Consider the following 14,783-nt stretch of genomic DNA (forward strand, 5'->3'; position numbering starts at 1 on the left):
AACAACAATAATAACTACAACAATAAAACAACAAGGGCAACAAAAAGGGAATAAATAAATATAAAAAAAAATTTAAAAAAATGTTTATATCTCTAAGACTTCACTAATCCTAGATCTTCATCTTGAAATCCCATTTACATATTAAACTACCAGAATTTTCCTAGTTCTTTTTGGGCAGAGCAATAGATTAAACTCTTTTTGTAAATGCGCAGGATTATGGCAGTGTGGGCACACATTGATGGAGTACTAAATTGAGAGTAGTTCTTCAAAAAATACTTATTGAAAGTATGTAATAAGCAATGTGTTATTTGAGATACTTGGGAGTCACGTGAGAACAGGGAGAAAGAAAAAGCCCTACAGAAAAAGTACACATTTTACTAGGAAAACAAATGTCAAATAAACAATGAGATATGGAAATCAGTAGATATTTTTGAAAATAGAAATTTCCACAAAGTTGAGCTCAGTTAAACATTGTGATTAAAAAAAAAATGATTTGGGAGTCGGGCAGTGGCGCAGCAGGTTAAACCTATGTGGCACAAATTGCAAGGTCCAGCTTAAGGATCTCGGTTCAAGACAGGCTCCCCACCTGCAGGGGAGTCGCTTCACAACTAGTGAAGCAGGTCTGCAGGTATCTGTTTTTCTCTCCCTCTCTGTCTTCCCTTCCTCTTTCCACTTCTCTGTTCTATCCAACAATGACATCAATAACAACAATAATAACCACAACAATGTTAAACAAGAAGGGCAACAAAAGGGAAATCAAATAAATATAAAAGATTTAAAAATAAAATAAATTAAATTTTTTAAATGACTAGAAAGATCTAAAAACAAACAACAAAAAAGACAACATAAAATGATACTTATATGAACCCTGAGAGCTTATTTGGAGGTCCTAGCATGGGAGTGCAGCTACTCATATACCCTCGACTGAAAAAAAAAAAAAAAAAAAAAACAACTAGTATAGCCACAGGCCCTTTGGAATATAACTAAAATATGCCTACTAGCTGTCTACAAAATGGAGATGCCCCCTTCTCCCAACTCTTCATCTGCACTACTCCAGCCTTTTGGTTCATGATTAGTCAACAACTTGTTTGGCTTTATATGTTAACTCTCTTTTCAGCCACCAGGTTCCAGATGCTACCATGATGCCAACCAGATTTCCCTGGTCAGACGACCCCACCAATATGTCCTGGAGCTTTGATTCCCCTGAACCCCACCCCACTAGGGAAAGAGAGAGGCAGGTTGGGAGTATGAATAGACCTGTCAATGCCCATGTTCAGTGGGGAAGCAATTACAAAAGCCAGACTTTCTGTCTTCTGCACCCCGCAATAACCTTGGGGTCCATACTCCCAGAGGGATAAAGAATAAGAAAGCTACCAGGGGAGGGGATGGGATATGGAGTTCTGGTGTGAGAATTGTGTGGAATTGTACCCCTCTTATCCTATGGTTTTGTCAATGTTTCCTTTTTATAAATAAATTAAAATTAAAAAAAATAATCATCAAATAATAATCCACATGTAGGGAATACTAAAAGAGATTTTCAATGTAGTTTTTTTAAAAGGACTTAAAAGAGGAAGTGTAATTATAGCTCTAATATTATCAAATCATTTCTATCTGCTATCTAATGTTGAAAAATATTCGCATGTCAACTACTTATTGCACATGTATGACTTTTTGACAGTCATCAATTTGAATTCATACCTTTGTTCTTCCTTGCACAATTTTCATAAAAATAAAATTTAAGAGACTGTAAAAATGATACTTATATACTTTTCCCATATTTGGGAGCTACTCTCTGCCCTGATCCAGCTATGTAGTCCTATTTCAAACTCTGATACTATCTCCCCAGAAAATACCTTTGGTCCATCTGCATATTAATTGTTGGACTCATGTAAAAAAATTAATAAAGTCATGGATCCCTTGGAATGTACCTAAAATAGACCTACTAGCTTTTTCCAAAATGGAGACCCCCAAACTCATCTGCTAATTTTTGCCTTTAGTTTCCTGACTATTAAACAATTTGTTCTTCTTTTTATTTTAATGTTTTTTCATCCACTAAATCATAGATGCTACCATGATGTCAACCTGATTTCCCCTGGCAGACGAACTCACCAATGTACCCAGGAGCCCCAGATACCTGCCCCACTAGGGAAAGAGAGAGAGAGAGAGAGGCTGGGAGTGTGGATCAAACTGCCAATGCCCATGTTCATCAGAGAAGCAATTGCAGAAGCCAGACCTTCCACCTTCTGTACTCCATAATAATCATTGCTCCCAGAGGGATAAAGAATAGGAACACTTTCAAGTGAGAGGATGGGATATGGAATTCTGGTGGTGAAAATTGTGTGGAATTGTACCCCCTTATCCTATGGTCTTATCAATATTTTTTATTTTATAAATAAATTAATAACAATTAAAAAGCAAAAAATGACATAATTTTAATGACATGGAGATTTTGCTCAGTGAAATGAGGTAGAGAAAGATAAGTACCATGTGACAGTACTCATATATGGTACATAAGCAGACAAAACAAATGGCCAAAGAGGCTGAGGGTAGTATAGCAAGTAGAGAGCAAGCATTATACTAAGCAAGAACCAGGGTTCAAGACCTAGTTCCCAGATGCAGAAGGACATTTCATCTGTGATGAAGCAGTGTTGCAGCTCTCTCTCTCTCTCTCTCTTTCTCTCTCTCTCTCCTTACTTTTCTCTTTATATCTCCTTCCCTCTGGATTTTTCTCTGTTCTATCAAATCAAAAAATAATAAATAAATGTTTAAAATGACCAAAACAAAACAAAAATATTTAGACCATATAACCAAATCTGCTTTTACCAGAGGAAACAGGTGGGGGTCAGGAGGGGCAACCTATCCAGTAAAAAGAGGTGAAATTTATAAGAAAAACTAGAATATGACTTATAATGGTAAGGATACTATGGTATATAGAGTTAGCTCACTGGAACAGGTACCTGCATCGCAATGTGTATAATATAGATTCAAAGCCCAGAACTACTTGTAAGGTGCATAGAAGTGGAGGAATCTTCATTGTACTGTGGTGTTTCATATGCTCTCTATGATAAAAAAAAAAATGGGGGTCAGGTGGTAGCACAGCGGGTTAAGTGCACATGGCTCAAAGCGCAAGGACTGGTATAAGATCCCGGTTGGAGACCCTGGCTCCCCACCTCTCAGGAGGTTGCTTCACAAGCAGTGAAGGAGGGCTACAGGTCTCTATCTTTCTCTCCCCTTATCTGTCTTCCCCTCCTCTCTTCATTTCTCTCTGTCCTATCTAACAACATCAATGGTAACAATAACAACAAGGGCAACAAAATGGAAAAATGGCCTCCAGGAGCAGTTGATTAGTAGTGCAGGCACCAAGCCCCAGCAATAACCTTGGAGGTAAAAAAAAAAAAAAAGGAAGTCAGGCAGTAGCATAGCGGTTAAGCGCACGTGGCACGAAGAGCAGGTACTGGCATAAAGATCCCGGTTCGAGCCCCCAGCTCCCCTCCTGCAGCAAAGTCGCTTCACAGGCGGTGAAGCAGGTCTGCAGGTGTCTATGTTTCTCTCCTCCTCTCTGTCTTCTTCTCTCTCCATTTCTCTCTGCCCTATTTAACAATGACAACAACAATACTAACTACAACAACAACAAGGGCAACAAAAGGGAAAAATAAATAAAAGAAAATTTAAAAAATTAAAAACTACAAAAAAAAGTTAGAAAAAAAATGATGCCAAGAGGTGAAATTATAAATTTGCAATACCCTGACTCTACCAAAAAAAAAAATGGAAGTACAAAAAATAATGTACAGCTATATAATTTTAATGAGTTTACATGAGGCATAATAATTAAATCCATGGTTATATCAATACAAATTAAATAATATGGCACAAAAAAGGTATCAGGTCGTTGGCATGCAAATGTTGTATGCTATTACTATAGAGTTTAATGCCCCTTCTTATCATTTTTTTTACATATTTTTTAACATAAACACTCATATAGTTGTTACACAGCACAGCTCTTCATTGGTAATACTTTATCATGCCTCTCTGGTTCTCCTGCTCATGGCCTGTTTAATGCCCAAGGTAAGCTTCCTCAGTCTCCTCCAAGTCCTTAGTAGACCTAGCACGTCATTTACTGATCTCTGTGCTACTCTCTGTCTCCTTATGCCTTCTCAATAGGGCAATCCCTGAAGGTAAATGAGTCCAGAAAGAGTCTCCATTGAGGATTTTTCCCTGAGTCACTACTAAGTAAAAAACAAACAAACAAACAAAAACATGATTTAAATTATTATAAAATATTTCTCCAGGTTTTCTTGTGTACACTCAGTTTTCAGACTTCCAGGACTACTGTGCATTTTCTGACAAGATGCAAGTCTTCATGCGCATGTAAGTGGCAAGCAGCATGACAAGCACAGGTATCCAGAGCATGGGAGAATGTTCTAGAACTTCAACACTTACTTTTGGGTAATTCTTTTTTTAGTTCACTAACCCTAAAATTCCACTCCTTCACAATAGAGCAAAAACTGAAATTGTTTCATAGCGTTACTATCAAGCATAAATAAGTTAATGCATGAAACGCACTTTGACTCTGTTTGTTGTAAGATGCAAAAGGAATCCTTGCATATCACTACTGTGATCCTTATAAGCTCTATTTGTTATTATCGTCACTTGGCAGCGTCTACTAAAGTTTCCAAATAATTTGTTGCACTTCTTCTTCTAGCGTTTGCCCTTCTTCCGTAGCCAGTCAACAGGGTCAGGTTGAGCCTGATGTAAAGTTTCGAGACCTCCTTTGAATCTGGAGAGGTGGCAGTCGTTGACTATGTGGGTCATAGTCTGTCTGTAGCCGCAGGGGCAGTTCGGGTCGTCTCTGGCCCCCCAGCGATGGAACATAGCGGCGCACCGGCCATGGCCTGTTCGATAGCGATTGAGGAGAGCCCAGTCATAACGTGCTAGGTCAAAGCCGGGTTGACGCTTGCAGGGGTCTGTGATGAGGTGTTTGTTCTTTACCTCAGCTGACTGCAAACTCTGTTTCCAAGAGACTGGAATAGAGAAGTTCAGTGTAGGCATAGGGGACCAGATTGGGTGACCAGACGTCAAGTGTTGGACAGGGTGGGCGAAGATATCCGCGTATATTGGCAAGTCCGGTCGAGCGTAGACGTGGGAAATGAACATAGATGATGCCGCATCCCGATGAATATCTGGCGGGGCGATGTTGCTAAGAACTGGCAGCCATGGAACCTACATCTTTATCACTAAAATTAAAGTAACTTAAAAATTATCATTAAAATGAAAGTAACTTGAAAAAATAATTATTTTGCTCCTGGCAGCTTTTTTTTTTTTTCTTTTTGAACAGGACAGAAGGAAAGTGAGTAAGAAGGGGATGGAGATGATGGCTTATTGCTGGGGCATGGTTCCTGCACCATGAATCTACTGGAAGTCATTTTCCACCCTCTTGTTTTATTGTTGTTGTGGTTATTATTATTGTCGTTGTTATTGATGTTGTTGGATAGTACAGAGAGAAATGGTGAGAGGAAGGGAAGACAGTGAAGGGGAGAGAAAGATAGACACCTTCAGACCTGTTTCACTGCTTGTGAGGTGACCCCCTGCAGGTGGGGATCTGGGGACTAGAACCTGGATCCTTATGCTGGCCCTTGTGCTTTGTGCCATGTGTGCTTAACCTGTTGCCCTACCCTCTCCATGGCATTTCTTCAAGAGATCTTCTTCACTTCCTCTATTCATTTTGCTCATATGTTCTACTTGCACCAAAAATGATAATTCAAGACACCTACTCACAAGAGCCTTTCTTGATAAATGTGTCTAGTGAGACACATTCTCGGGGAAAGGATTTGAGGCAGCTCATAAGCTGTGGTCTAAGTATACAAATTCAGATTCAGGAAATGGCACTGGACTTAATTGGCACTTCACTGAAAAAAAGTTATATTTAATAAAAATATGATCCATAATCCCCCGATAAAGAAAAAAATGGTCAAGGAAAAAGATAAGGTTTTGAAGGAACGCATATTTTCTTTTGCAAAAGGGCATGGAACCAACAATGACCTTTAGGCAGCAGTGTGATCCCCTCCCTCACTTTTCTCCCTTCTTGTATACCTGATGCAGAACTGTCTCCTCCACCCTTGGTGAGCTACAGAGCTCACAGTCTTCTCATTGTCTAAATAAGGAAAGGTACAAAAATTCAAGGTCTCTGTATTAGAGGATTAACAAGCACTGCAAGTAAATATTACCTGAATCTAAAGAATGCAGAACTTGTGGGCACAAACAGCTAGAGATGATAACAATTTGTTTTTTTTAAAAAAACATTGTACTAATAACTACTTTATTCACGTTCCTTTGTGGAGAAGACTTAACCCTCTCTTACACACCCAACACTTTAATATGTTTATACACCTGGACGCACTTTTGAACTACTTTGGGGCTTTAATTGGTGATTTCACAGTATAGGCCTGAGTAGCTAAATACATATCTTTAGGCAGTGAACAATCTTCAATGCCTTCCTCCTCCCAAATTTAGGGGTGGACTTGAGAATAAGACATAGTAACCTTTCCATCAGTACATTTTGGTCTCAAGCAGCCCCTCTGGGTGAACTCACTTGGGGCCCTTCCCAGAGTCATCTTATTAGCATACCACTAAAAGCCAGAGAAAACAATTGACTCCCTACAGCGGGTCTAGAAAGAGAGGAAGAACAGCCTAGAGGTACTGTCGATACTATTAGTAGTTTGCCTCTTGGACCAAAGATTCTATGCCTGTGACAGAAATCCGGCTAGTTTTCTATTTGGAGAAAGATAAATAAAATTAAAGAAATAATACAATAAAATAGATTCAGAAACTTTATATGAAGCAAGAAGGGACTAAGTAGATAAACAAGCAAATAAATAAATGCAAAATTAAATTACTCTCCTCATCTGTGCTGTCCAAAAAATCAAATATGCTTATTAAAATCTAGTTGATTCACTTCCTACAGGATGATTTAGCTTTGGACTATTTTATATATATATATATATATCCCATGTAGTAATGTGGTATTTGAGATACACTGGAAATTCAACTATTATTTCCCTGAGATGAAAATTAGATTGGATAGTCTCCATTACATCTGACAGTTCAACCCGGAAGTCATTTTCTTTTCTTTTTTTTCTTTTTAAATATATTTTTTATATTTATTTTATTTATTTATTCCCTTTTGTTGCCCTTGTTGTTTTATTGTTGTAGTTATTATTGTTGTTGTCGTTGTTGGATAGGACAGAGAGAAATGGAGAGAAGGAGGGGAAGACAGAGAGGAGGAGAGAAAGATAGACACCTGCAGACCTGCTTCACCGCCTGTGAAGCGACTCCCCTGTAGGTGGGGAGCCGGGGTTCGAACCGGGGAAGTCATTTTCTAATCCACAATTATTTTCCCCAAAATTTTCCCAAGATTAAGAATGTGGATCAGATCCATTAGGCAGACATGTTGTAAGGCTATAAAAAGCAGATAAATATAAGTTAAATTTAGTTTCATATGCTCATCTTGAGAAGGAATTGCCAATAATTCAGCTTTAGTAGGCTATAGTATAAAAGTTTGAAGAAATTAATGTGTTTAAGAATGAGCTCTATAAGGGCAGGGTGGTGGCACACCTGGTTGAGTGCACATGTTACAATGTGCAAGGACCCAGGTTCAAGACTCTGGTACTCACCTGCAGGGGGAAAGCTTTGTGAGTAGTGAAGCAGTGCTGCAGGTGTCTCTTTGTCTCTCTCACTCTCTATTTTCTTCTCCCCTCTCTATTTCTGGCTGTCTCTAAAAAAATAAAGATAAATTTAAAAAATGTGACATACACACACACACACACACATATATATAAATGACTACTTAGAGTGTGCAAATTTAGAGTGTGTTTGAAATAAAAAATACTCGTTAATAAGTTGATTAAGTTGAAGTTGTGTGCTAAAGATATAAAAGTGCCTACAAAATGTGTGATAAAATATTAGAGTGTTATACCTAGGACTTGTCCAAACTTGTTTAAATTGCTATAAAATGTGGACCCCATAGATAAGAAGCTAGCTCTGTTACAAATGTTACCGGGAAAGGTGCCAAGCCTGCCCCTCCTTACTGGGAAAGATGCCAGGCTTGCTATCTGGACCAACGTGGCTAAGTGGTGGTCCACTCATGACCACCCTTCTGGAAATCGTGGACCACTCCTTAGAAATTCCCCATATAAAATAAGCTAATCACTCCTGACATTTGCTTCTTTAATCAGTGCTTTCTGAGACACCCCCTGACCCAGATTTAGGGTATAAACAATCAATAGTGTTCGCAATCACATTCAGGGCCTTTGAGTTCCCAGTATTAACTGACTTGTGGCCCAGCTAAAATAAACTTTCATCTCCATCCACCTGAGGCTCCAGTCTCTTCTGTATTTTGCAAAGTACTACCAGATTGGAGAAGACCCCTTATAAATGTATTCTATCTAGTTGCAATGGATGAGAGGGTGATCTGGCTGCGAAATCTGTCACCCTATTGATCACCAGGGACTGGAGGAAGGAAGCTTTGAGGTCCTAGTGCATGAAAGTAAGAAGGGTCCTACATTGGGGGTGAGGGTGTTTTATATACACATATCACAAGAATATGAGAAACTGTACCTATGTGTCAACAACTGTACTGTAAATCATTAGTTACTCCCTCCCTAGTAAAGTGATTTTGAAAAAAAAAAGTCTGTCAAACTCTCTTCCAAAGTAATAAATGTAAATCTCCTTCCTCATAAGAATGTGCTGAAGTGATCCCTGACATCCTTTTCTCTCTACTGAGATAGCAAAGAAGAGTTAGTCAAAGCTTCCAGAGTTACAAGAGTAATGGTATACTAGCACAAGGCAATGCTAACTCAGACATTCATCTTGCCTTTCATTTGATCAAACTGGTGTCGATCCCTTCATTATTAGTTTGGGAAGTTAATTTCCTACAGGGTTTATTACCAGCCCTTGGCACCAATGACACTTTTCTTAAATATAATTTAGTATTTGGGCATTTTCAGTCTCTCAATATCCAGCATAAGTCACTGCTGCATGCACTGCATAGGTCATATATATGTCATGCTCAATCCTTCCTCTCAGGACCTTCACAAACTTCTTGCCATGGCATTGATGCTCAAGATATTAGCTGGCAAATATGCACATTATTATGATCTCAGACTCTGGACATAGACAAACCCGAACTCAACTTTTGACTCTGCCTAACACCAGCTAGTTGTGTAATCTGGTCAAGACATTCATTCCACTAAGACTTCAATTCTTTGTCTATAAAATATAGATGAAAATACTACCTGGAACTTTGTTGTGCTTTGAAGATTAAAAGAATCCTTGAGCTTAAACTGCTTAGCAGAGGGACTGAATATTATCAAGGGATTTAAGATGCTACTTAATAATGTGTTACATTTCTGAATGTTAGTGCAGGCAACCTGTTAACAAAATACCACCTGTTGCAAGATTGCCTAACCTTGAGTGTATATTCTAGCTCTGTTCCCCTGAAAAAAAAAAGAAAAGAAAAAATCTGAGATGACTTAGAAAGTAAATCTGTTCCTAGGCAACATAATTAATGGTAAAACAAAAAAAAAAGTCTGCATTATAAGCTACACCTGGACTGGAAAGAACTACAAATAAATTATAAATACATGATAGGCATGTCAAGCTCTGGAATGCTTTTTCTGTTGTGTGGCTATGAACTATTATGAATATATTCCGATTATGAATATATTCCGAATGGGACTCTACAAGTCTTTCCAATGGAGTTTTAAGACACTGGCCCTTTTGGGATATGAAACTTCTAGGTCAAAGCTGTCCTTCAGATACTGGCTTCATCTTCTTGGACTTGAAGCTGTTGTCTGAGACAACATCATAAATTGCTGCGTGGATGGCCTTGATGACGAAGGCTTAGCACTGACTGCTCTGATAGTAAGATGAACAGCCCCTTTCTTCTCCTCATCTCAGTAGACTCCCAAGGAAGGGATATTGTAGTCTCAGGCTCTCATGTTCAACAAGGGCTGAGAAAATGTGCTTAGACATTTCACCCCTGCCCAATTACAAAAAAAATAATAATAACTTCTGTATCCCTGATAACTTACCCAATCATCTTGAAATCTTCAGATCAAAGGCAGTCTTATAGGCCATCACATTTGATAATTTGGCTAATGAATAAATTTCTTTTAAAATGTTTGTAACAATTAGCTGGAAGCTTATTTTGTATAAAGAAAGAAAATTTATTGCGACTACTATATATTCACTATATAAGCCTTTAGTAATGCCACAGTGTAGAGATGCAATAATAGATACTCAAATGATATATACATATTCCCTCTTTCTATAAACTTAGTAAGGAATAGTCACAAACAAAAGAGTCTGTAAGAATAAATGGCTAATAACAATGATGCTACATGAATTTTTTAAAAAGCTATTAAAGATATTTAGTAATTTGAATTTCCAGTATTTGAAAGGATTAATCAGATTACTACTTTAATTTTTTCAGTAGAGTAGTGTCATGGTATCGTCCCCTCACACACCCTTTTTTTTCTTTTTCCTTTCTTTTTTTCACTGAGGATTTAGTGCCAGCACAATGAATCCACGATACTTGGTGCCCATTTTTTTTTTAATTTTCATTTTTATTGGATAGAACAGAGAAATTGAGAAGGGATGGGGGGCATAGGGAAAGATAGACACCTACAGACCTGCTTCACTAGTTGTCAAGTTCCCCCCTTTGCAGGTGGGGGGCCAGAGGCTTGAGCCCCAATCCTTGAGCTTGCTTTATACTGTGTGTGCTTAACCGAGTGGCCACTGCCCACCAACTGCACAATTTTTTTCCATATATATATATATATATATATATATATATATATATATATATATATTAGTTTTTTACATTTTATTTTATTTATTGGATAGAGAGAGCCAGAAATCAAAAGGGAAAGAGGTAATAGAGAGGAAGAGACAGAGAGACACCTGCAGCCCTGCTTCATCACTTGCAAAGCTTTCCCCCTGCAGGTGGGACTGGGGGTTTGAACCCGGGTCCTTGAGCATTATAACATTTGTGCTCAACCAGGTGTGCCACCACCCAGCCCCTCTTAATTTCTATATAATGAAAAAAAAATAGAACCACTAGAAACAGAGGAACCATTCGAGTTCAGAACCCCATAAATAAATCTGGTGGTAAAAAAATATGCATGTATATCATTTACTTGTAATTATCTCAATAGTAATTTCCAATTTGTATTATTAAAACTGATGTCTATCTCAATGATACATATCGGTAGCTTTCAGCACAAATTCATTATCTGATAGACTACAAGATAAATCTGTGGTAAGACTAATAAAACTGTTGATTCAAGAAAGAAACTCATTTTCGTTAATCCTTACACACTTTATACACTTGAATCAGGAAACTTAGTTTAATATGGTCTCTGTCACTGTTCTGGGTCTACATTGTTTTGTGAGCCAAATGGTTTGCCATTAAGGGTATAGGTTCCCTCTGAGCACCATTTTGAGCAAAAGCAATTAGACAGAGATGCAGTTTCAGCACCTGCGTTACTGTAACCTTTCCTGCCCACTGTGTACCATAGAATGAGTTCTCAGGGAAGCAAACTCTGGAGTGGAATTTATGAGAAAGGGTGTTTTTTAAGTGTGCCTTTGGGAACATCCCCTATGTGTCAGGATTTGGCACCTCAAGCAATTTTCCATCTATAATCTCCATGCCTGAAGGGAGAACTGTCCTCCGGCATTGTTCCCTGAATTCTCCTCAACTGAGTAGTCTCTCATTGTGGACCATGCCAGGAAATGCCTTTTCCAGTGCAATCATGAAGCAAATGACAGCTGACTGCTGTTGATAAACCTCATGAGAGGTGAAGCAGTGCTGCAGGTGTGTGTCTCTCTCTCCCTCTCTGCCCCTATCCCCACCCCTCTCAATTTCTCTGTCCTATAAAATAATAATTAAAAAAACTTGAATAAAATAAAAAAAGAGGGAGTCAGGCGGTGGTGCAGTGGGTTAAGTGCACATGTCACAAAACACAAGGACCGGTGTAAGTATCTGGGTTCGAGGCCCCGGCTCCCCACCTGCAGGGGAGTTACTTCACAAGCGGTGAAGCAGGTCTGCAGGTGTCTGTCTTTCTCTCCCTCTTTCTGTCTTCCCCTCCTCTCTCCATTTCTCACTGTCCTATCCAACAATGACGACAACAACAACAGCAATAATAACTACAATAATAAAAAACAATAAGGGCAACAAAAGGGAAAATAAATAATAAATAAATATAAAAAATAAAAGAAAAAGAAAAGACTACATACAGTCAACCAAGAGTGATCAATCTACTATTAACCTTGAAATTATATTTATTTTGTTTTGTCTTCAGTGGAATAGATTTAGAAAACTCTGATTCACATTGTTGTAAAGAGCAATTACTCTTTATTCATACCCTGCCTTACATTTGGGGATATTTTCCAGCCCATAAAAATGGAAGAAAAATATGTATTCCAGGAGCTGGATAAGCAAAATAAAAGGGGGTTATGATTTACTTTGTTGTTTTTTAAAATATTTTATGACATTTATTTATTTATTGGATAGAGACACCCAGAAATCTAGAGGGAGGGAGAGATAGAGAGTAAGAGAGACAGAAAGATACCTGCAGCTCTGCTTCACCACTTGTGAAGCTTCCTGCCTGCAAGTGGGGACCAGGGGCTGGAACCTGGGACCTTGTGCACTGTAATGTGTGTGCTTAACCAGATGCAGCCCCTGATTTACTTTGTTATTGCTTTCCCATATGTTTCCCATATGCATCTCCAGGGCATCATACTGTATGACACTTTGCAGAAGCTAAATAAGTATATGGGGAAATAAAACAGTGCAGAACACAGGGAAACTAATTTTGCTCTCAGATCCTTCTCTCTCCACCAGTGACTACTACTCCACTCTAAGGGGTTAACAATTTTATCTGACATGTCTCTGGGAAGTGGGGTAGAAACAATAAACCTTAGTTTTCCCCCTTCATTCCTCCTGCCTTAACTTTTTAACTCACTACTTCCTCTGTTGAAGGGATTTGGGTCTTGGAATTGCTTCATTTGGTGTGTGTGCCTTGTGTGAAAATCAAAACAAAACAGAGATAAGTGTAACATACTTTCCTCCTCAGATACTTGCATGGATGAGCAACTCATTCGCTATCATCAGTCTCTATTTTGTGTATCTCTGACTGAGTTGGACTTTTGCGTTGGGAGCATTTTTAGCCTACCCTTCCTCTAAGAACTTGACAACATTATGTTTGCACAACCTACAGTCAAATTTATAATTACTGGATTTAAATATATGACCTTAGCAATAAGGTTTCTCCTTGGATATAAAGCTTGGCCAGACAGCTCCCAGAACCTCCTTCCTACTAGAAAATGATCACTATGCTCAGCTAGATTGCAGTGAAATTCCCCACACACACAAAATGGGGAAAGTAAATCACAATAAACTGATGCATAATCCCCAAATCCTGTCCTCAGCAGAATCAAGTCCACCTTATAGTCTTTCGCATAAGCAGTAGGTAAGTATGAATACTTCATTAAAAATGACCTCATTGTATAAGGAAATATTGGATGGTGGTAAAGACATTCATTTTGGGGCTTTCTTAAAAAAAGGAGCATCCGCTGATTGCAACCTAATCAACACAACGAATGCTACCCCAGCATGCTTCACTTCAGACTGTGTCCAGAGACTTCAGGTGTGGAACGATAACCCTTCAGCTTCATCACTCGGGTGAGACCTTTCCTTTCATAGTATTCTCTAACTCCATCCCAGGTGGTTCACTTCCTAACAAAGTCCCAAAACCTAGATATAGACCAGGTTCCAGGAGATAGAGCATATGTCCACACGTATCCATAAACCAGGGCATATACCTGAAAGCAGTAGTACACTAGAGTTTGCAGTGAGTACCCCCCAACACTTTATCTCCCTTATTCCATCCTTTGGGTCCATGATTCTTCAACAATTTGTTTGGCTTTGTATGTTAACTCTCTTTTCAGCCCCCAGGTTCCAGATCCCATCAGGATTCTGGCCAGGCTTCCCTGGACTGAAGACCCCACCAGTGAGTCCTGGAGCTCCGCTTCCCCAGAGACTCACCCTTCTAGGGAAAGAGAGAAGCAGACTGGGAGTATGGATCAACCAGCCAACACCCATGTTCAGCCGGGAAGCACTTGCAGAAGCCAGACTTTCCACCTTCTGCAACCCACAACGACCCTGGGTCCATGCTCCCAGAGGGATAGAAAATGGGAAAGCTAGTGGGGAGGGGACAGGATATAGAGACTGGGTGGCAGGGAATTGTGTGGAGTTGTACCCCCCATCCTATGATTTTGTTAATGTCTCCTTTCTTAAATAAAAAAAAAAAGAAGACTAAAAAAAAAAGATGGCACAAGAAAAAAAAAAGGAATATGTACTTGTACTTTAAAGTCCAATGTAACTAAAGTTTTGTGATCTACTTTTGAACTTAGATCAGACAGAATATTATAGTGTAACATGCCACGGAATGAAATTTTCTCAAAGTTACTTTGAGAAGTAGAATTTTCTGAATGCAATGAGCTCAGGTATTCTAATTTATTCAAATATTTTTGGTGGCAACATGCTTAGAGTTTCAGTAGATGTGTAAAATGTGATTTTATTTTTAATTAATTAGTTGTGGCCAGTGTTTTTACTGCATGAGGAAACCTCAACTCCTGGTGGCAACTTTTTATATTTTCTCATTTTCTTTTTGTCAGAAACAGGGAAAACCTGAAACACAAGGGGGAAAATAGAGAGGGAAAGA

This window comes from Erinaceus europaeus, chromosome 17, assembly GCF_950295315.1.
Source record: "Erinaceus europaeus chromosome 17, mEriEur2.1, whole genome shotgun sequence".
Taxonomy (NCBI): domain Eukaryota; kingdom Metazoa; phylum Chordata; class Mammalia; order Eulipotyphla; family Erinaceidae; genus Erinaceus; species Erinaceus europaeus.